This window comes from Eriocheir sinensis, chromosome 15, assembly GCF_024679095.1.
Source record: "Eriocheir sinensis breed Jianghai 21 chromosome 15, ASM2467909v1, whole genome shotgun sequence".
Taxonomy (NCBI): Eukaryota; Metazoa; Arthropoda; class Malacostraca; order Decapoda; family Varunidae; genus Eriocheir; species Eriocheir sinensis.
In genome coordinates this window covers 21,813,178-21,836,261 of record NC_066523.1, presented here as the reverse complement: position 1 = coordinate 21,836,261, position 23,084 = coordinate 21,813,178, and the positions used below count along the sequence as shown (strand labels likewise).

The following is a 23,084-nucleotide window of genomic DNA, read 5'->3' as shown; positions in this document are numbered from 1 at the left end:
TGATGAGGAAAAATGCGACGAAAATTGAACGAGAGGGTAGGAAAGAAAGCAAAAGGGGACGGAAAGAAGAACGAACGGAAGGGGAAACTGAAAAAAAGAAGAGTAGGGAAGGTGGGTGGGGGGGGGAAAATCAGTGAATAAAAAAAAGGGGAAAATATATCAACGAGGGAAGAAAATAAATGGGATAAAAATGCATGAAAGAAAAGAAAATGGAAGGGAAAGAAGAATGAATGGAAGGGGAAACTGAAAAAAAGAGAAAAGCAAGGAAGGTATGGGAAATCAGTGAATAAAAAAAAAGGGGGAGATATATCAACGAGGGAAGAATATAAATAAGATAAAAATGCATGAAAGAAAAGAAAATGGGAGGGAAAGAAGAATGGATGAACAGGGCAACTAAAAAAAAAAAAAGGAAGATGGGGTATGAGGAAATCATTGAATAAAAAGGGGATAAGAAATGAACGAGAGGACAGAAAATAAAAGAAATGTAAAGCAACAGAGAGAAGATTGGATGGACGGAGCTAGGGAATGGCAGCGCTAGTAAGTGGAGGTAGTTTGCTAATAGACGTCAGCAAGGGAATAAATAGCCGGGCGATATATGCAGAGGGGACGAAAAAGCGAGGACGAACAGACGGGCATTCGCTGATGGATTCATGAAACAAAAAACGCGGAAGATAAATGGACCGATAAATACAGAGCAGAGACAAAGAGTAATGGATGGGTGAAGAAAATGGAAAACGGTTTGCATTAGACGAGGAGTAAATATTGTCACCAGCATGTTGTCTCGTCAGCAGTGCAAAGGTCACTTATTATTATACGCGAAGAAGAATGGACTGGTAGATACACGAAGCAAATACAGAGCAGAGACAAAAAAAGTGATGGATGAGTGACGACGAGAGAGGAGTAGATATTGTCACCAGCATGTTGTCTAGTCACCAGTATTAAGGCGACTTATTATTATGCGCTATAACGTCATTGTGTATCGTTAATATTCTAGGTGGGTAATTAATAAGTACGAAGGCGCTTCTGAAGTGCGGTAAGGTAAGGTAAGGTAAGGTAAGGTAAGGTAAGGTTAGGTTAGGTAAGGTACGGTCAAATAGGGTAAGGTAAGATGAACGTAAAGTAAGGTCAAGGAAAGTAAGGTAAGGTAAGGTAATGTAAGGTAAAGTAAGGTAGGATAAGGTAAAGTGAGGTAAGGTGAGGAAAGGTAAGGTAAAGTAAGGTAAGGTAAAGTAAGGTAAACCCAAGATTAGGGAAAGTAAGGTAAGGTAAAATAATATAAGGTAAGGACAGGTAAGTTGAAGGAAGGTAAGGTAAATTATTTTAGTGGATTTCTGTGGAGTAATCATAACCCCCCCCAAAAAAACGTAGGTATTTAGTAGACGCGTTTTTTCGTGTGTATGTGTATGTATGTATGTATGTGTGCATGTATGTGTGTATGTATGTATGAACGGGCCTAAACGAGCAGGCAGGTCCATAATACTCCCTCGCCCAGCAATAACATGACAGACAGGGGACAAACAGGCAAAAACAATTACACAGACTGAAAGAAGTGGAATTGCTTTTACACACTTTTTGTCACGCTGGATGGACAATGTCATTCTTTTTTTTGCTTAAGTCACCCATGCGAGAGAGAGAGAGAGAGAGCTGACTGACTAACCGACTGACCGACCAACTGACTGGCTGACTGGAAAGAGGTCAACGTGAAGGAGCTAAAATGAGACAGGAAGTGGGAGTTAAGGTCGGGGAAGAGGAGAGGGAGGGATGGTGGAGGGACGGTGGCGGAGGGACGGTGACGGTGGGTGAGCAGGGAGGGGAGGGAGGGCAAGAGAGGGGGAGGGAGGGAGGACAGGGGTAGGAGAGGAGGGTGGGGGGGGCTATCTGTCCTAAGGTTTCCCGTGGGACCTTGCCTGCCCAAGATTTAGTTAACTTCCCAATACGTGAGACGCCCGGCGGAGACCTGCAGAAGCTTATTTATTTGGGGAGATGAACCATTGTATCATTTTCTCCTCCTCCTCCTCCTCATAATCTTTCTCTTCCTCTTCCTCCTCCTCCTACTACTACTACTAATACTACTACTACTAATACTTATAACTACTACTCCTACTACTACTATTACCACCATCTCTATTGCATTTATTCTCTTATCAAAATCTTTATTCTCCAGTCCATCAGAATTTCGCTACGAACTTGGACGAGAAAGAAAAGCATTATTGCATCGGGCGTGAGTGATATCAAAGGTCACAAATCTATATTAGGATCCCATGTTACACGGCCTCATGTCTTCCCCTCCGAGGAGCCACAGAAAACGAGCTCACATAATTCTCCCTCGGAATGTTAATGAATAAAACAAGCCTGCCCACGCGCACCGCTGAGAGGCTTTATGTCATGCGGAGCAGCCTTGCTTATAACACGGATATTTACGCCTCAGCCAAGTGGGCGAGTGAATTCCCAAGGTCTTCTTACGCGACTGAAATATGATCCAAGCTCTTAATTATTTACGAGAATGGTGATACGATGATGATGATGATGATGAAAATAATAATAACCTGAAATGAAAAAATACCAACACTGATATGAACAACTAACAAACACTAACAGTACTACTAACAGGGAGGGCATCAAAACACCTCTCTAACCGAAATTGACCTCTCTGTTGGCCACTCATTCTGTACTTTTTTGTTGTTGTTGTAGTAGCGCTTGGATTATTTTTGTTTTTCTGTTTCTTTTATTCCCTTGAGCTGTTTTATGTGATGTGAAAAAATCAAAGTACTAACAACAACAGTAATACTAACAACAACAGGCCTTTTGCTTTTTTGTGCTTTTTAATACCTTTGATGTTTCCTGTGATGTAAAAATTCAAAGTACTAACAACAACAATAATACCAACAACAACAGGCCTTTTTCTTTTTTGTGCTTTTTAATACCCTTGATGTTTCCTGTGGTGTAAAAATTCAAAGTACTAACAACAACAATAATACTAACAACAACAGGCCTTTTGCTATCTATTTTTGTGTGTCCTTGAGCTGTTTTCTGTGATGTCCAAAAAAATCAAAGTACTAACAACAACAAAATAATTATACCAACAACAACAGACCTTTTGCTTTCTATTTTTTTTGTGCCTTTGAGCTGTTTCCATTGATGTGAAAAAAATCAATGTACTAACAACAACGATAATACTAACAGGAACTCTACGGAGACGGAGAGCCAATTTAATCAACCTCTAAGCTTTCTATTTTCTTGTGCCCTTGAGTTATTTCCATTAATGTGAAAAAATAAGAGTACTAACAACAACAATAATACCAACAGCAACACTATCAAAGGCCTCTAAGCTTTCTATTTTTTTTGCCCTTGAGCTGTTGCCTTTGATGTAAAAAAAGTACTAACAACACTATCAAAGGCCTCTAATTTCTGGGTAACAATATCAAAGTCAGGAAACTCTACGGAATCGGAGAGCCTTAATCAACCTCGAATCCCTACATGTGGAGTTGAGGAGCGACGGTACTGAGGTGTTAGGTAAGCGGCCTCTGTGCAAACTACTGGAACCTACAACAATGGTGGCGGTGGCGGAGGGAGGGAGGGAAGGGAAGGGAAAGGAGACGGGGGTGAAACTAAGCTCAGTATTATAAGACGCTTTCATCCACTATTTCCAAAGGCCAGAAAAGACTAATCGGGTTCTAATTAGTGTTTCTTTAGGTTCATGGTACAGAAGAAGGGAGGGAGGGAAGGGAAGGGGAAGGGGAGGGGGTTGAATCTAAGCTCATATTATCAGACGCTTTCGCCTTTCACATCAACTATTTCCAAAGGCCAAAAAAGAAGACTAATCGAGTTCTAATGAGTGTTTCTTTAGGTTCATGGTACAGAGGATGGGTCAGACTACCACCAGGGTCATAAAACTACCCCTGGATATGCCCACAACTCCTATGAAAACCTTGACAAATGAATGTTTCTTTAGGTTCATGGTACAGAGGAAGGGTCAGACTACCACCAGGGTCATAAAACTACCCCTGGATATGCCCACAACTCCCATGAAAGCCTTGTCAGATGAGTGTTTCTTTAGGTTCATGGTACAGAGGAAGGGTCAGACTACCACCAGGGTCATAAAACTACCCCTGGATATGCCCACAACTCCCATGAAAGCCTTGTCAAATGAGTGTTTCTTAAGGTTCAAGATACAGCAGAAGGGTCAGACTACCACCAGGGTCATAAAACTACCCCTGGATATGCCCACAACTCCCATGAAAGCCTTGTCAAATGAGTGTTTCTTTAGGTTCATGGTACAGAGGAAGGGTCAGACTACCACCAGGGTCATAAAACTACCCCTGGATATGCCCACAACTCCCATGAAAGCCTTGTCAGATGAGTGTTTCTTTAGGTTCATGGTACAGAGGAAGGGTCAGACTACCACCAGGGTCATAAAACTACCCCTGGAAATGCCCACAACTCCCATGAAAGCCTTGTCAAATGAGTGTTTCTTTAGGTTCATGGTACAGAAAAAGGGGCAAACTACCACCATCAGGGTCATAAAACTACCTCTGGATATGCCCACAACTCCCATGAAAGCCTTGTCAAATGAGTGTTTCTTTAGGTTCATGGTACAGAAGAAGGGTCCAACTACCACCAGCAGGGTCATAAAACTACCTCTGGATATGCCCACAACTCCCATGAAAGCCTTGTCAAATGAGTGTTTCTTTAGGTTCATGGTACAGAAGAAGGGTCCAACTACCACCAGCAGGGTCATAAAACTACCCCTGCCTGCAACTCCTACGAAAGCCTTATCAAATACGTGAGTTTGGGCGCCGAAATGTTTAAAAAATATTGCCGTAAGTAAGAACCCAGTTTGTTTTATCCGCTGGAAAAGAAGGGGGGACAATGGGAGGGGCGTCGAGGGAGAGGGGGGTGAGGGGGGTGAGGGGGGGTCTGGAGCTAAGAAGTGAGTGTATTTCATCCCCTGGCAAACAATAAGACGCCTTCTCTAAGCTTCCCACGTACACACCGACTTCCTGGTGGCGGAGATAACACTGCAAAATTTGAACATGAGAGAGGGCGAGAGCGAGAGAGAGAGAGAGAGAGAGAGAGAGAGAGAGAGAGAGAATCGCACCAACAAACGTATAGAGTAGGAGAGTGAGAGACAGACGAACAGACAGCTTCTAAACATACCCAGTGAGACAGACAAAGACAGAATGAGGGACACCTGTTAGCGTGCTGCATATTCAGGTGTGCTGATGGAAATCGGTGACGCTGAGGAACCAGGTGATCAATGGGAAAGGGAGACCATGTATACGGTAACCAGCCTTCCGTCTTACCCCTCCATTCACTGACCCCATGTCCTCACCTCTCCCTTTTTGTGTCCTTTGCTTTATCTACCGCTCCCTTCCTTTCTCTTTCTCTTTTCGTTGCCTCATTTCCTCAGTAACTAGCATTCACTCATTCCCTCCCATTCTCTTTTCTTCCCTTTTCCTCAATTTGTAACTTTTCCCTTTCTCATCTTCCTTCACCCACTCCTTTTCAGTTTATGTTTTCTTCCCCTTTCGTCCTTCCCTTCACCTCTCCCTTTCTGTGTCCTTTGCTTTATCTCTCACTCCCTTTCTCTTTCTTTCTCTTTTTGTTACCTCGTTTTCCTCTGTAACGTCTCCCTTCCCCTTCCCTTCACTGATTCCTCCCCTCACCATTTCCTTTAAGCGTTCTTTCCTTCATATCTCACTCCCTTCCTTGCTCTTCTTTTCCTTTTTTTTTTTTTTACGACGCTTCCCTCAGTGACATTTCCTTTCCACACGTCTCTTTCCTGTTCCATTTCCTTTATCTCTCACTATCTTCCTTTCTCCTCTTCTCATTTTTCTTTGCTTCATCTCACTCTTTCTTTTCCTTACATCGCTTCCTTCAGTAATCTTTCCCTTTCCCATCTCCTTCAATCTATTCATATCCTGTTCATTATCCTTTATCTCGCACTCTCTTCCTTTCTCTTCTTTTTGTCCTTTGTTTCATCTCTCGTTCATTCTCTTCTCTTTTCTTCCCTTTTCCTCAATTTGTAACTTTTCCCTTTTTCATCTTCCTTCACTCACTCCTTTTCTGTTTCTGTTTTCTTTTATCCCTCACTGCCTTCCCTCTCGTCCTCTCATCTCCCTTCACCCACTCCTTTTCTGTTTCTTTTCTTATATCCTTCCCTGCCTTCCTTTTCGTTCTCTTTCCAGTCTGACTTAACATCGCTTCCCTCAGTAATCTATCCCCCCCCCCTTCCCTCATCTATTCATATCCTGTTCCTTATCTTTTATCTCTCACTCTCTTGCTTCCCTTCTTCTCTTTTGTCCTTTGTTTCATCTTTCATTCCCTGCCATTCTCTTTTCCTCAATTTGTAACTTTTCCTTTTCTCATCTTCCTTCACTCACTTCTTTTCTGTTTCTGTTTTCTTTTGTCCCTCACTGCCTTCCCTCTCGTCCTCTCATCTCCCTTCACCCACTCCTTTTCCGTTTCTTTTCTGATGTCCTTCCCTGCCTTCCTTTTCGTTCTCTTTCCAGTCTGACTTAACATCGCTTCCCTCAGTAATCTATCCCCCCCCCCCCTTCCCTCATCTACTCATTTCCTGATCCGTTTCCTTTGTCCCTCATTCTCTTCCCTTCCGTCCTCTTCCATTCTCCTTACCTCGCTCCCCTCGGTAACTTTCCACTATCCCATCTGTCTTTAAACACTAATTTCTCGATCCCTTTACTTTGTCTTCCACTAACTTTCCATATTTTTTTTTCCCTCAGTAACTTTCCCCTTTCCCATTTTATCCCTTTTTCCCTTTTCCCCAGTTTCTTTAAGTTCCCTTTACCTCATCTCTCAGTCCCTTCCCTTCTCCTTCCTCTGTGTTATATTATTTTCCTTTCCTTTCCCTTCCTGTCCCTTTCTTTCCTCTCGTATTTCATTCCTCGTCACTCCCTCGCCCTCTCTTTTCCTCCTCTCCCTTCCATTCAACTTTCCCTCTCTCCTCTCCTTTCTTTTCCCTTCCATTCATCTTTCCCTCTCTCCTATCCCTCCCTTTCCGTTCCATTCATCTTTCCCTCTATTCTTTCCCTTCCTTTTCCTTCCATTCAACTTTCCCTCTCTCCTCTCCCTCTCTTTCCCTTCCATTCATCTCTTCCCTCGCACTGTTTCTCCTCCTCTTTCCCCTCCTTCCAGCCATGTACAATCTTTCCCCGAACTCTTCACCACAAGTTCACATATTCTCTCCTATCTCTTTTGTATCCCCTCTTTCTCCCTCTCCCTCTCTCTCTCTCTCTCTCTCTCTCTCTCTCTCTCTCTCTCTCTCTCTCTCTTGACCTCGAGTTGCATCATGGCTCCACAGTTCAATAGGGAGAGAGAATGCTGGTCTTTGAAGGGATGACTGTGGAGGGAAGATAGGAAATGGAGAGAGAGAGAGAGAGAGAGAGAGAGAGAGAGAGAGAGAGAGAGAGAGAGAGAGAGAGAGAGGGGGGGGGGGGGCAGGAAATTAAGGAGAGAGCCCCGCCTTTGTCGTCGTGAAGTGTCTGAATGCAAACTCATATCACCTCATAACTTACTGGGACTATTATGTTCTCTCCTCCTCCACCTCCTCCTCCTCCTCCTCCTCCTCCTCTTTCTCCTCCCTTGACGCCGCCACCGCCAAAACCACTTCCACCATCATTGCAACTTCTGCCACCACCACAACCACCACCACCACCACCACCAATATCAGCAGCAGCACCACCAACCTCACAGTTAATCTCCTCCTAACAAGCACTACCAACACGAGCAGTTAAATAATTTCCTGTGCCATCGTTACCACTATTATTGCAACCACCATCACTGTTCTTGTTCTCTTCCTCCACCACCACCACCTCCACCTTTTCGTTTGTCCTGTTTTTCTTCTTCCATGACCTTCCCTTTCTCTTCGTCTTTCTTCTCCTTCCTCAACTCGTCCCTTCGTTTGTTTTCCTTTCCCTTTACCATTTTAATTTCCTGTGCCATCGTTACCATCATTTTTGTAACCACCATCACTGCTCTTGTTCTCTTCCTCCTTCACTTCCTCCTTTTCGTTTGTCCTCTTTATCTTCTTCTATGACCTTCCCTTCCTCTTCGTCTTTCTTTTCCTTCCTCAACTTGTCCCTTCGTTTGTTTTTCCTTTCCCCTTATTGTTCTCCTTCTTATACTCGTTCCTTCCCGTCCTGTACCACCAAACATAACCCTGATACTTTAATCCATTCATACACACACAGAGACGCTCACTGGCAACGCGAAATGGAATCAAACTTATATAACTTGTATTAAAGAGACAGGTTAATGAGAGAACCCCTAACCCTCAACCCCCCCCCCACACACACAACAAATAAAGCAGTAATGACGATATGAGTGGGGAGCTCGCATGTTTACGCTGGTAGTTATACATAAAAGGGTCGGGGTTGAGGGATACAGTACACAAGGCAAGCCAATCATTCATCAGTTACTGTGTTTATGGTTCATCACGTATAATCTTTTCGTTTGTCCTGTTTATCTTCTTCCCTGACCTTCCCTTCCTCTTTGTCTTTCTTTTCCTTCCTCAACTTGTCTGAAAAACACCACAGCCACATCCACAGCTACACCCACACAGCCACCGCCTCCATCATCAACATCAGCTTTTTCTTTAGTGCTGAGTTTCTTTTGTGTAGTCCGGAACTAGTCTCTGGCCTGGAGCTTTTGTTGGCCTTCATTTTATTGAGTGGCTCCAGCAAGTCCCCCGCGCCGTACGCCGTTCATGTCCGGCATTACACTGGGGCGGGGCAAGAGCGTGGGCGAGGGCGTGGGAGAGAGGACGCGCCCCGAGCCGGATCACCATTCACCACGTCACGGCGATCCGGCATTACACCTGACAGCCCGTGAAACCCGACCATGAAGACACGACCGATACATATAGGCTTGTGTGTGTGGGGACGGAGGGGGGAAGAGATATATAGATAGATAGAGAGAGAGAGAGAGAGAGAGAGAGAGAGAGAGAGAGAGACTACCAGAGGGCAAACTGACATAATAGAGTTACCACGTAATTATATGAGTATATAATGTTATAATCTGGTGACGGGGATGGCGGTGAGGGTGGTGGTGGTGCGTTAGTGACTTCTCTCTCTCTCTCTCTCTCTCTCTCTCTCTCTCTCTCTCTCTCTCTCTCTCTCTCTCTCCCTATTGATCTACTTCCTATCTCAGATGAGAGAGAGAGAGAGAGAGAGAGAGAGAGAGAGAATGACTGTAGACTTGGGCCCACTTTTGGAGTTTAATTTCTAGAACGAGAATTTAAAAAACACCTGTTCCTGATTAGCGTGTGTGTGTGTGTGTGTGTGTGTGTGTGTGTGTGTGTGTGTGTGTGTAGGAGGCGGCATCACGGAAGAGGCTGAGGATGATGAGGAAAAGGTGAGGATGGAGAGAGAAAATTAATCTTGCAGCGTCCAGCAGGTGTGTGGTGCCTCCGGTGATCAGAAAAGGTCACGCCCGGACCATTTCCCGCCTCACGAGGGCCACGTCTAACATGGCTCGCTGGGAACGGTAACCAGCAAAAACAGGAATAAAACCCCGACGATATGGAGGAAAATTTACGAGATTGAATACACTCTACGCGCTCACATCCGTCCTTCTGAGCCCATTATCGTGTGATGAGATGCCAAGAATTCTCGTTTTCATTTAGTACCTACACGATGATCGGCTACCACTACACAGTAACGACGAACTGTAAACACAATAATGAACGAATGCTTAGTCTGGCTTGTGTGCCGCATCCCCCAAGCCTTTCCTGTGAGGAGATAGACAGCAGGACGCACGCCTCACGCTGCCTCCTCACACCATGTCTATCAAGGAAGGCCCAAGTTAGGCTTCGGGCGATTAAGTAACTAACTTCTTAATATTTACAGGATAAGAAATTAATTAAAAACTTGGTTCGGAAAAAAATCCTTTGGTAAACGTTGACAAATTAGTATAAATTAATTCATTCATTCATGAAATCAATTGATGGTTAAATAAAACAATATATTATCCTCCAGACTTATTAATGGGAGTCAATCAGTGAGACATCCTGCTTGCCTGACTGTGGCCTTCTGTGAGTATCTGACATTCTCACAAGATATTAAAAGGAGACTCTACTTTAAGAACATGGACGCGATATCAAGATTAATCCATATGAAAATAACTATGCGCATAAGCCTGACTGGTGACCACAAACTAAAAAAAGACCGATGAAGCAAAGTAAGAAAAAGCTAATCAGAAAACAAGATAAACACGACTCAACGGCCATCACTTGCTCCGGGGGTCAGCAGGCATCACACACAGACGGGACAGGCAACACTGCGGCTCCCCCTCCCCCCTTTGTGCACTCCCCCCCACTTTGAGCCTTAGGGCCGATGAAAACATTAAACACAGACCCCCTCCCCCCCTCTCTCTCTCTCTCTCTCTCTCTCTCTCTCTCTCTCTCTCTCTCTGTTCCATACTAGTGTCTTCTCCGCTCCTTTCGATCGATGGAGGGCAGCCGCGGAGGGACGGGGACGAGGTAGCATCCCTTTATCTTGTTCCCTCGGGCTCCTGTTCATCACTCGTTCCTTTCTTTCGTAAGTTATGTGCTGGGATTTAGCCGGATTTGTTTTATATCCGGCGATCTATCGATTTATATAAAGATGTGTGTGTGTGTGTGTGTGTGTGTGTGTGTGTGTGTGTGTGTGTGTGTGTGTGTGTGTGTGTGTGTAACTTATGGACAAGACGGAGAACTCGACTCTGTATGTCTTCTGTGCCAGAGTTGCGGTTAAACCTTTGGGCAGACTCAAAAGAAGACGGGACGGCTAGCAACAGATCCTTTAATGGGACAGTGGTAGGTGTTTCCAGGTTCCAGGCAGTTAGACCACATGCAAGAAAGACGGTCTGCTGCAGGTTCCTGGAATAAGTAAGTAGCGGGCTTTTTTTTATTATTAGTTTTTAAGCCCTTGATCTGTCTCCTTTGCTGTAAAAAAAGTCAAGGCCCATCTTCCCAATGACACGACCCCACCGCTGTTACAGAAATGCGTCCACAGGTGGCAAGCTGAGGAGGCTTCATTGATATACGAGGTTCCGTTCTAGGCTGGCGCTAACCAAGGGACCGCACACCGACTATGCACCGAAAGTAATGGATAAGGTGACATCTCAAACACAACGACCCACCAGCTGTGACATGGCCCTCTTGGTGTTTCATGGCCAGTCCTTCCCACGGTTATCTATATCATATGGCCCCAACTTCACCTTTACTTTTATCTTCCCACAACGACATACACCTATAATGTATGGCCCACGGTCCCCACAAGCCATGGAGGAATAGGCATTTTGTAGTCTTATCCACTACATCAGAATCATCGGTGGGGATATAGTGGCTTTTACTTTACTTTGGTACATCGAAGCAGGACACAAGTATAGCCTTTTAGGGACTTCAATATTGCAGGAGCGCGTAGGGGAGCCAACGTTGCCAGATTGTCGTACTCAGCCGCTTATATTTCCCGACTTCCTACCCCAAAACTCTCTTCTGGGCTCCAATAACGAAACTCCTTTATAGTTAGCGTTAAAAGAGTTAGATCGTCATGTTTCTTGGCAATAGTTAGGCGTCAGAAACCGGTAAATACTATGCTCTGAGTACGATGATCTGGCAACGGTGAGGGGAGAGCTCGTCACCCTACATGTTTTAGGAAGGAGAGAGAGCATTCGGTGGTCCTTTTTTATTTACCTTTTCCAGTATTGGTTCTCGTTTTCTGTGTTGGGACCGTGGCGTGATGTGTGTCAGTCCGCTGCGTCCCGCCGTGCTGGGGTGAGAAATGTTATGCTGCGTCGCGATAACTTTCCCTCCTGCTCCTCCATGCAAGCTCTTATCTCTTATCTCATCCTCATCCCCATAATCTCTCTCTCTCTCTCTCTCTCTCTCTCTCTCTCTCTCTCTCTCTCTCTCTCTCTCTCTCTCTCTCTCTCTCTCTCTCTTTCTTCCTCTCTTCTTTAACTATTTTTCACATGCATCTATATTCGTCTCTCTCCCTTCTTCATTTTTCTCTCGTTCTCCTTGTCTCGTCTCAGGTTTTCTCCTCCTCTCCTAGTTCTTTTTCTTCCACACGTTCTGTTTCTCATTTTTCTTCTCGCTCTCTCTCCTCTCACTTTTTTTTCTTTCATATTTTCTAGCTTCATCTTCTTCAGTCTTCTCTTCCTGCTTGATTTTTTTGTTCTCGTCCTTGTCCTGTCTTATTTTTTCTCTCTCATTTTTTTCCTTTCCTATAATCTACTTCTCTTCCCCTTTTTCTTCCTTCCACGTTTTCTCATTTCTCAATCTCTCATTTTCTCTCTTAGTCTTTCCTTCCAACAACATTATTCATCATCCTCTTCCTTCTTCCCATTTTTTATCCTTTTCCTTCCTTCGTTTTCTCTTTTCTCAGCCTTCCCGTTCTTCATAAGGGTTCTTCCGTTATCCCGTTTCTCCATTCCTTCATATGGTTTCTCTTCTCAATTTCCTCCTCCTCCTTCATTTTTCCCATCCTTCCTTTAGGCTCCTTCTTCTCCCCTGTTTCGTTTAATTGCTTCTACCTTCTATTTTTCGTTTCTGTTTCTCTCTCTTTTCAGTTCCCTCTCTTTCTCGTTCCTAATTCTGTCTCAAAGTCTCTTCATTTCATTATCTTCTTTTATATTATCATCTTATTTCATCATCCTCAACATTATATTCTCATCTTCAGCCTTGTGCCTTCTATCCCTGTTCTCCTATCCACTAACCCTCCACCTCTCTTCTTCCTTCTACTCCCACCTTCACTTCCAGCCAACGGCCATGCCACGTAGAGAACATCGCTCCCCGTCATCCACTTCCTCCTCTTTTTCGACTTTATCTTCGCCATTTTTTTTTTTTTTACAGCAAAGGAGACAGTTCAAGGGCACAAAAAAAGCAAACATTAATAAAAAAAGCCCGCTACTCGCTGCTCCTAAAAAGAATCCAAAGAGGTGGCCGAAAGATAGGTCAGTTTCGGGAGGAGAGGTGTCCTGATACCCTCCTCTTGAAAGAGTTCAAGTCGTAGGCAGGAGGAAATACAGATGAAGGAAGATTGTTCCAGAGTTTACCAGCGTGAGGGATGAAAGAGTGAAGATGCTGGTTAACTCTTGCATAAGGGGTTTGGACAGTATAGGGATGAGCATGAGTAGAAAGTCGAGTGCAGCGGGGCCGCGGGAGGGGGGGAGGCATGCAGTTAGCAAGTTCAGAAGAGCAGTCAGCGTGGAAATATCGATAGAAGATAGAAAGAGAGGCAACATTGCGGCGGAATTTAAGAGGTAGAAGACTATCAGTATGAGGAGGAGAGCTGATGAGACGAAGAGCCTTAGCCTCCACTCTGTCCAGAAGAGCTGTGTGAGTGGAGCCCCCCCACACATGAGATGCATACTCCATACGAGGGCGGACAAGGCCCCTGTATATGGACAGCAACTGTGCAGGGGAGAAGAACTGGCGGAGACGGTACAGAACGCCCAGCCTCGAGGAAGCTGATTTAGTAAGAGATGAGATATGAAGTTTCCAGTTGAGATTTTGAGTTAAGGATAGACCGAGGATGTTTAGTGTTGAGGAAGGTGATAGCTGGGTGTTGTCAAAGAATAGGGGATAGTTGTTTGGAAGATTGTGTCGAGTGGATAGGTGGAGAAACTGTGTTTTTGAGGCGTTGAAGGACACCAGGTTCTTCTTGCCCCAATCGGAAATAATGTTAAGGTCTGAGGCTAAGCGTTCTGCAGCCTCCAGCCTTGAGTCGTTAAGTTCCTGAAGTGTGGGTCTTCTATTAAAAGAAGTTGAATAATGCAGAGTGGAATCATCGGCGTAGGAATGGATAGGACAGTTCGTTTTGGAAAGATCATCAATGAACAACAGAAAAAGAGTGGGAGATAGGACAGAACCCTGTGGGACACCACTGTTAATAGATTTAGGGGAAGAACAGTGACCGTCTACCACGGCAGAAATAGAACGGTCAGAAAGGAAACTGGAGATAAAGGTACAGAGAGAAGGATAGAAACCGTAGGAGGGTAGTTTAGAAAGCAAAGATTTGTGCCAGACCCTATCAAAAGCTTTTGATATGTCCAGCGCAATAGCAAAAGTTTCACCGAAACGGCTAAGAGAGGATGACCAAGAGTCAGTTAAGAAGGCTAGGAGATCACCAGTAGAACGCCCCTTTCGGAACCCATACTGGCGATCAGATAGAAGGTCAGAAGTGGAAAGGTGCTTTTGAATCTTCCGGTTAAGGATTGATTCAAAAGCTTTAGATAGACAAGAAAGTAAAGCAATAGGACGGTAGTTTGAGGGATTGGAGCGGTCACCCTTCTTAGGTACAGGCTGTATGAAGGCATACTTCCAGCAAGAAGGAAAGGTAGATGTTGACAGGCAGAGGCGAAAGAGTTTGCTAACCCAAAGTACTTCATCTATGAAGGACCGCCGCCCCCTTCCCTCTTCCCCCTTGACACTCCCCAAGTATTTGCATCTTGAGTGGCAAAAAACTACTAACCTGCATTTTATCTCCCTTCCTCACTCACTCACACATTCACTCACTTTCACACCCAAACTCAAGCTGCTTTCTGTCTCTGTCTGTCTGTCTGTGTAACTAACTCTGTCTGCCTGCCTGTCTGTCTATCTTTTTCTGTCTGTCTGTCTATGTTCCTCTGCCATATTTTCTTTCTCTTCTCTTGTTCCCTTCTTCCCCTCACGTCACTTCCCTTCTCTCATATCATCTCACTTTCCTGTCACTTCGCATCTCTCCCTCACTTACACAGCTCTCTCTCTCTCTCTCTCTCTCTCTCTCTCTCTCTCTCTCTCTCTCTCTCTCTCTCTCTCTCTCTCTCTCTCTCCCCCTTTCCGTTCACTTACTCCCACACGCCTCTCTCACTCCCTCCTACACGTCACTCTTCCTTCCCTATCCCACTCCCACACAGCTCCCACTCACTCCACCCACATGCCACACTCTCTCTCTTCTTTCTTTCCTTCCTTCCTTCCTTCCTTTCTTCCTTCCTCCCTTCCTTCCTTTCTTTCTCTCAATATTTCCATCTTTCCGTTTCTTTTTCCTTCCTTCCTCACTTCCTTCCTTCCTTCCTTTCATCTCTCAAATTTTCCATCTTTCGTTTCTTTTTCCTTCCTTCTTTCGTCCCAATTTTTTTCTCCTTCCTTCCTTCCTCTTTCTCAATTTTTTCATCTTTCCGTTTCTTCTTCCTTCCTTCTTTCCTCCTCTCCTTCTTCCCTTCGCCATCTTCCTCATGCATATTCCTCCCCGTAGTCAATTTTGGGGCTGTGTGTGTGTGTATGTTTCCCTCCTTTTTGGCATGGTGTGTGTGTGTGTGTGTGTGTGTGTGTGTGTGTGTGTGTGTGTGTGTGTGTGTGTGTGTGTGTGTGTTTAATTGCATTGTGGTCGATGTATGGAGGGAGGAAGACGAGTTTCTCTCTCTCTCTCTCTCTCTCTCTCTCTCTCTCTCTCTCTCTCTCTCTCTCTCTCTCTCTCTCTCTCTCTCTCTCTCCCCCCACCCCCCACCCCCTGCCCCGAGTCCCTCAAACAAGCACCAGTGACACGGCCAATCAACGTCTGGGACTCATAACCATAAATTTTCCACCCGCCAATCATCGTGAAGAATTTAAGTCTCGGAATAAAAACGCGGGCCAATCGGAACAAGGGAAAGCAGGGAGCCGCGCGAGGGGCGCCATGAACTCCAGGAAGGGAAGGGAAAAATATAATGGAAAAGGACAGTTTTAATAACCCGCCTGCAGCTAGTTTTGGGTGTGTGTGGGAGGGGAGAGAGAGAGAGAGAGAGAGAGAGAGAGAGAGAGAGAGAGAGAGAGAGAGAGAGAGAGAGAGAGAGAGAGAGAGAGAGAGAGAGAGAGAGAGAGAGAGAGAGAGAATAATAGAGAAACACACACACACACACACACACACACACACACACACACACACACACACACACACACACACACACATACCTCCCCCACAAACAATCCATCCTCACCCCTTTCCCTCCCCTCCCTTCCCTTCCCCTCCTCCACCTCCCTCCCTCACCACCCCCGCCTTCCACACGAGAAAGTACACACATCGCTGTAATTTGAGGGGCGGAAAAAATCGACCAATAGCAACGCATCTTTAAGAGGGCGAGGGACGGCTCCACCAATGACAACTCTCCTTTACCTGGCCGGGGAACGAAAAAGAGGAAAAAAAAAGCAGCCAATCACGGGGCAACAAAAATCAAGACACAGATAAAGGGAAGGAGAAGAAACAAACAGAAAAAGAACCAAAAGGAAAGAAAAAGAAGAAATAACATAAATGAAAGGAGATCGTATAAATAAGGGAAGAAGAAAAGAATCAAGGACATCAAAAGAGAATGGAAGAAAGGAGAGAATTGAAGAGGAAGAAACAAAGAAACAGAAAAGAATGAAAATGAGACAGTAACGATAAATAGTAGTAGTAGTAGTAGTAGTAGTAGTAGTAGTAGTAATAGTAGTAGTAGTAGTAGATGCAGAAGTAGTAGTGGTAGTGGTAGTAGTAGTAGTAGTAGTAGTAGTATCAGAAATAGTAGTAGTGGTAACGGCAGCGGTGAGAGCAGATTTAGCAGTAATAATGATAACAGTATATAGAAACAATGCTCTCCTCTGTTACCTATTGTTCGTCGTTATTGCTGTTCTCTCCACAATTCATTCCCGCAGCACATAAAAGTGTCAAGATCACCCCACTATATATAAACACCATGAGGGCGCGATGAGGCACTGAGCCGGGCCATCTATGCGACTCTCACTTGTTCCAGCGTTAAACGTCCCGTGAACTCAAATGGCAGGTGTTCAAGTTGCTGTTATCCCACGCGACAACTTTTGGAGAGCAGTAGAAATAGTGACAATACATGTGTGTGTGTGTGTGTGTGTGTGTGTGTGTGTGTGTGTGTGTCAAAATCAATAAGTAAGTACACACGACCAAACAAATAACATAAAACCGCAACATAAAGATGAAAACAACAAAAAACAAACAAACAAATATCCAGCCAAAATTAACTCGCACTTTTTTTTCAAACTTTCAAACTTATTGTGTATGTTTGTAGCCCTAAAACGACACACACACACACACACACACACACATCACACGCACCAGCCAGCCAGCCACCTCATCACCACGAAGAATCCACACCAGGCATCTCCCAATCACGGCCAGGGACGGCGCTAACTAAAACCCTCTCCCTCTCACGTCTCTCATGAACCTCCGCCATAACCTCCCCTCTCTCCATCCTCTCCCCGCACTTTCCAATCCACACCGCGAGTCATGGCCGCGAAGGGGTGATAGGGAGGTAATAAAAAGCCCGTCGTCTCCGTTAAGTAAGTAATTAAGAACTTTACCGCCTGAAATTACTTCGTTACTTCATTATTGCAGCGGAGGACGGATGAGGGAAGAGGAGGGACGGGGAACGAGGGCGCACCGCTGCCTTGCTTCCGGTGTATAAATGATTAAAAAAAACGGGAAATTGGATGCGCGTGGAAATAGTATAGGAAGGGTGAGCAGCAGTCCCGTGTCGCCACCTGTGTACCCGGCATTCTCACCTTAATTAAGTGATCAGGGCGCCCCTAGCGGAGAGGGTGGGAATTAGAATACGTCACCACTTCAATTGTAGGGCAAAGAGGAAGGTACGAGGTGGTAAGTGTTCTGTGATTGGCGAGTTTTATTGTTGGTGCTTCGCTCGCGTCGTTGTCATATCATAATAGTTTGCTATGATGTGTGATGAATTTTAATGAGAGGGAAGAGGAGATGGAGGAGAAAGCAGAGGAAGAGAGTGGGAAAAGGAGAAGGGAGAGGAGGCAGAGAATGGGGAAGAGGAGGAAGAGGAGGAGGAAATAGGACAAAGACAAGGAAGAGGAGGAGGAAAAAGAGGTAAAAAATGAGAAAAAGGGAAGGAAGAGGAGGAAGAAGAGGAGGCAGAAAGAGGATAAAAGAGGAGGAGGAGTAGACAGAAAAGGGAAATAAAAGGAAGAGGAGAGAAACTGGATAAAAAGAGGAGGAAGAGGAGACAAAAAAATGGAAAAAGAGAGGAGGAGGAAGAGGCGACAGAGAACGAGGAAAAAGTCAAGGAAAGAAGGCAGAAGAAGGGAAGAAGAGGAGGAAGAGGAGTCGGAAGAGGGAAAAGGAGGAAGACGAGGAGAGATAATGGGAAAATGGAGGAGGAAGAGGAGGAGAAAGATGGGAAATAGAGGAGGAAAAAGAACAAGAAAGAAAGAGGAAGAAGAGAAGGCAGATAATGGGGATAAGAGGAGGAAGAGGAGATAGATTTGAAGAAGAGAGGATGAAGAGGAAGCAGAAAATAGATAAAAAGGAGGAAGTGGAGATAAGGAATGAGAAAAAAAAGATAAGGAAGAGGAGGAGGGGGAGGAGGAGGAAGACATCATAACCACCACCAAACACCCTCACCACCATCACCACCACAACCATCACCCTCCCTCAACTCTTTCAAGCCCTCATTTATAAACATGATATATATACACAATTTTTATAACACACAGTCCTCGTCATGACAAATGCATGGGACGAACTAAATGTTGCAACGCTCATTATGACTTTTATTTATTTATGGGCTGTGCAAAAATGAAAAGTTAGAGGGTAATAACGATGAATATAATTTGAACTAGATGATTACAGAGAGAGAGAGAGAGAGAGAGAGAGAGAGAGAGAGAGAGAGAGAGAGAGAGAGAGAGAGAGAGAGAGAGAGAGAGAGAGAGAGAGAGAGAGAGAGAGAGAGAGAGAGAGAGAGAGAGAGAGAGAGAGAGAGAGAGAGAGAGAGAGAGAGAGAGAGACTAAGACGGGAGACGGTGAAGTTGGACAGATAAGGAGAAAAAATAATAAAAAAAAAGAAGAAAGGGAAGGAAGGAAGAGGTGGCTGGTGGCATGGGGGGGGAAGAGGGGTGGGGGGGGTATCGATGGAACAGGTGTCTTCCGAGTGGCATATCAATCTGGTGGTAAATTCATCAACAGAAACAACAACAACAACCGACGAAATAAAGTATGGTAGAAGAGAACGAGAGAGTAGGCCTATAGAAGTAGAGAGAGAAGGCCGATAGCAGCTGCCTACCTGTCCTTCCCTCCATCCACTTACCTTCACCTGTTTACCTCTCACTTAGGCTACTGTGTTCACGCTCTTGTTTGTTGGCTTCCCTGAGTGTCTGTCAATGTTTGCCTATTAGTGCGCATTTGTTTTTTATTGTGTCAGTCTGTTTGTCTCTGTCTGTAAGTTTGTCTGTTTGTCTGTCTCTCTTTTAGAACTTTTGGGTCCCGTGGGCTAAGAATGTTGAGGATTGGCCGAAGTCACGGACGGGTTAATATGACAGGGAAAAGGTTGAAGGAAGGGAGATAGGAAGGAGGAAAGGTGAGGGAAGGAGAAAGAGGGAAGGAAAGGAGAAAGAGGGAAGGGAAGGAGAAAGGGGGAAGGGAAAGAGAAAGAGGGAAGAGAAGTAGAAGAGGAAGGGGAAGGAGAAAGGGGGAATGAAAGGAGAAAGGGGGAAGGGAAGCAGAAAGGGGGAATGGAAGGAGAAAGGGGAAGCGAAGAAGAAAGGGAGTAAAGGAAGGAGAAAGAGGGAAGAGAAGGAGAAGAGGGAGGGGAAGGAGAAAGAGGGAAGGGAAGTAGAAAGGGGGAAGGGAAAGAGAAAGGGGAAAGCGAAGGAGAAAGGGGGTAAAGGAAAGAGAAAGAGGGAAGGGATGGAGAAAGGGAGGTAAGAGAAGGAAGATGAAAAGATGAAAAGGTAGAAGGATGGAGGAGAGGAAGAATATGGGAACGAGAAAAAGTAGAGATAAGAGGGAGATAGGAAGTTTGAAGGCAGGGAGAACACTAGGAGAGGAAAAGTGAAGAAAAAAGGAGACAACAAATATAAAAGGAGGAAACAGAATGGAGTCAGAGAGAGAGATGAAGATTAATAGAGGAAGGAAATGAAAAAAAAGGAAAGGCGATTAGGAGAGAGGAAGAGAAAGTAAAAACAACAGGAGGAAGATAAGGAGAAAAAAAGATGAAAGGAGAAGAAGAGGGCGAAAGAAGAGGATAAGCAGGACAGGGAGTGGAAAGGACGGTCTAAAGATAAAGATGGAAAAATGGGAGAAAGAAAAAAGAAAGGAAAAAAAGACAGGACAAAGAAGAAAGAGAAAAAGGGAGGCAGAAGAAAAAGAAGAACGAAGAGAGCGTGGAAAAGGAAGGAAAAAAAAGGACAAAGAAGGGAGAGAAAATGGGGGAAAAGAAAAGGGAGAGGGAGTGGAGAAGGAAGGAAAAAAGACAGGACGAAGAAGGGAGGGAAAAAATAAAAGGGAGAGGGAGTGGAGAAGGAAGGAATAAAGACAGGACGAAGAAGGGAGAGAAAATGAGGGGAAGAGAAAAGGGAGAGGGAGTGGGGAAGGACACAGATTAGACAGGAAGAAGAAGGGAAAATGAGAGACAGAAAACGGGCGGGGGTTGGTGGGCGGGAGGAGGCGGTAATATCAGTGAAATTCGGAAGGCCTTAAACAGCTTTTCTCTGCCGTAAATAAACTAGTGATAAGAGCGCCTACCTGGCTCCTGTAATTACCTGTTATCTTCCATTATCACCTGGCTGCAGAGGCGCCTTGTGGGATGGGGTTGTTATTACCATCATTAATATTATTGTTGGGACATTTTTGACGCGTTGGAGAAGGAAGGGAAAGGGAACGCGGGATTCTGATTGTATGCAAAACGCCTCTTGATCCTTCCCCATTGTTATTATTTTTGTCTTCATCCCAATAATCGATGCACTACTGGAATGTCTCGCCTCCTGTTTCTCTTGTCCGTTAGGTTATTATGTATGCAAATCGGCCCCCAAAATCTTATGTGACAGACGACAAGCCAGCCAGCCAGGATGATTTTATTGCATATCATTTGTATTCCAGTTTACTACTATTACTACTACAACTACTACAACAACTACTACTACTACTACTACTACTACTACTACTACTACTATGAGTATACGAATATGAACAACTAAGCAAAGGAGGTAAACAAATAAACAGGTAAATAAAAACAAATGCAGCCAAAAAATCCAAATTACCTTAAAAACCTAATGAATAAATATAGAGATAAATAAATAATAGTTTTAGGTCCGTATTATCAGACTCTTCCGCCTCACATCAACTATTTCCAGGGGCCAAAAAGGAGATTAATTGGTTTCTCAAGAGTGTTTTGTCACGTTTAAGGTACAGAAGCTTCGTCAGACTTCTTCCCGGGTCATAATGCCTCCTGGGGAAACGCTGATGACTCTTATGAAAGCCTTGTCAAATGGGTGTGCTAGGGTGCTGAAATGTGAAATGGCGATTAATTTGGGTGCTGAAATGTGAACTGTGAACTATGAACTGTGAACTGTGCTGAAATGTGAATTGAAAAAACGATTAATTTGGGTGCTGAAATGTGAACTGTGAACTATGAACTGTGAACTGTGCTGAAATGTAAATTGAAAAAACGATTAATTTGGGTGCTGAAATGTGAACTGTGGACTATGAACTGTGAACTGTGCTGAAATGTAAATTGAAAAAACGATTAATTTGGGTGCTGAAATGTGAAATGGCGATTAATTTTTCCTCTCCCTTCCTCCCGCAAATGGGTGTGCTTGGGTGGTGAAATGTGCAAGAATATGGCGATTAAACTTTCCTCTCCCTTCCTCCGGCAAACATCCATCATCGCCGCCACTCCACTCCGCTCCACCGCCACCCTTCCGTAATTCCCCCACTGAATAAAGTAGAGGCAGCGGCGTCCTCGTCCCCAAACCCCCGGTGATAGTCTTTTGATGTTGGATTACGTTAGTCTGCTCCCCTGTCTCTTGAGGATGACTCCCCTCCCTCATTCCGCTCCCTCTCTTTCTCACTGACTCTCTGAAACAGCTAAATAAAGTCCACAAAATAAAGTAATATGTTGTTACTCTCTCGTCTCGTGTACGTTTTTGATAACAGTTAATGAGTTTGTTTTCGTTTCTCCTGGAAGAACCAACACGCCTTCTTGTTCTCACTCTCTGACACTAACCAGTAAGCTCGAAGAAATTAAAAGACTAGTGTTGTTGCTCCTCCGTTTCTGTACACTTTTGATAGCAGTTCATGAGTCTAGTTTGATTTCTGTTGGAAGAAGCCGGCACACCTCCTTTTTCTAACTCTCTAAACAGTAAATTCGATAAAATAAAGTCATGCGTTGTTGCTCCGCCGTCTCTTGTACAGATTTGATAACAGTTCACGACTCACGAGTGCGTTTTAATTTATCTTGGAAGAACCTACACTCCTTTGTCTCACTCTCTGAAGCTACCCAGTAAAATCCATGAAATAAAAAAGAAATAAGCGTTGTTGTTCTTGCCTCTTGTACATATTTGATAACAGTTCACGAGTGCGTTTTAATTTCTCTTGGAAGAACCTACACTCCTTTTTCTCACTCTCTGAAGCTACCCAGTAAAATCCATGAAATAAAAAGAAGTAAGTGTCGTTGCTGTTGTCTTTTGTACATATTTGATAACAGTTCACGAGTCTGTTTTCATTTCTCTCGGAAGAACTACCGCGCCTTCTTTTTCTCACTCACTGAAATTACCCTGAAAACTTCTTAAAATAAAAAAAAAAGTCATGTGTTGTTGTTCCTCCGTCTCGTGTACACATTTGGTAACAGTTCACGGGACTGTTGTCGTTTCTCCTGGAAGAACCTACACGACTTTTTTTGCCGCTAATTCCAACAGTCACTTCACCAACATGCACGAGCCGAGGGGGTTGCTGAGGAGAATGAGGAGTGCCCCCGCTGCTAACTTTTACGTGACTGGCGAGGACACATCAACACACTCTTCCTTTATTGATGACCGTAATTGAGCGTTTGCCCTAAATATTTGATGTTTCTTATTCGAGCACAAATTTATTCAGTTTCACGGCCACGTTTACCGATTTTTTCTCCTTTCCCGGCATGCTCATTTCTTGCCGTGTATATATTCTACCATGTTTGTTTTATATTTTTACTTCCTGCCGTGTTATTTTTCTACCGCGTTTATTCTCTATGTTTATTTTCTACTGAGTTTTATTTCCTACCATGTTTATTTTCTACCATGTGTATTTTCTACCGTGTTTATTTCCTACCATGTTTATTTTCTACCA

General features: G+C 44.4%; 1 protein-coding gene across 7 annotated transcripts in view; it reads right to left on the bottom strand.

The window, feature by feature from the left end:
• LOC126999038 (ras-related protein Rab-3) overlaps nucleotides 1–23,084 on the bottom strand; it is a 108,731-nt gene that overhangs the window by 50,337 nt on the left and 35,310 nt on the right. The window contains exon 1 of one of the 7 annotated variants that reach the window (XM_050861401.1): nucleotides 11,693–11,713. The exons of the other annotated variants lie outside the window; for them this stretch is intronic. The gene's annotated coding sequence lies outside the window, so the exon portion shown is untranslated. Of the gene's footprint in view, nucleotides 1–11,692; nucleotides 11,714–23,084 lie in introns of those variants that run through there. 7 annotated transcript variants of the gene reach the window in all.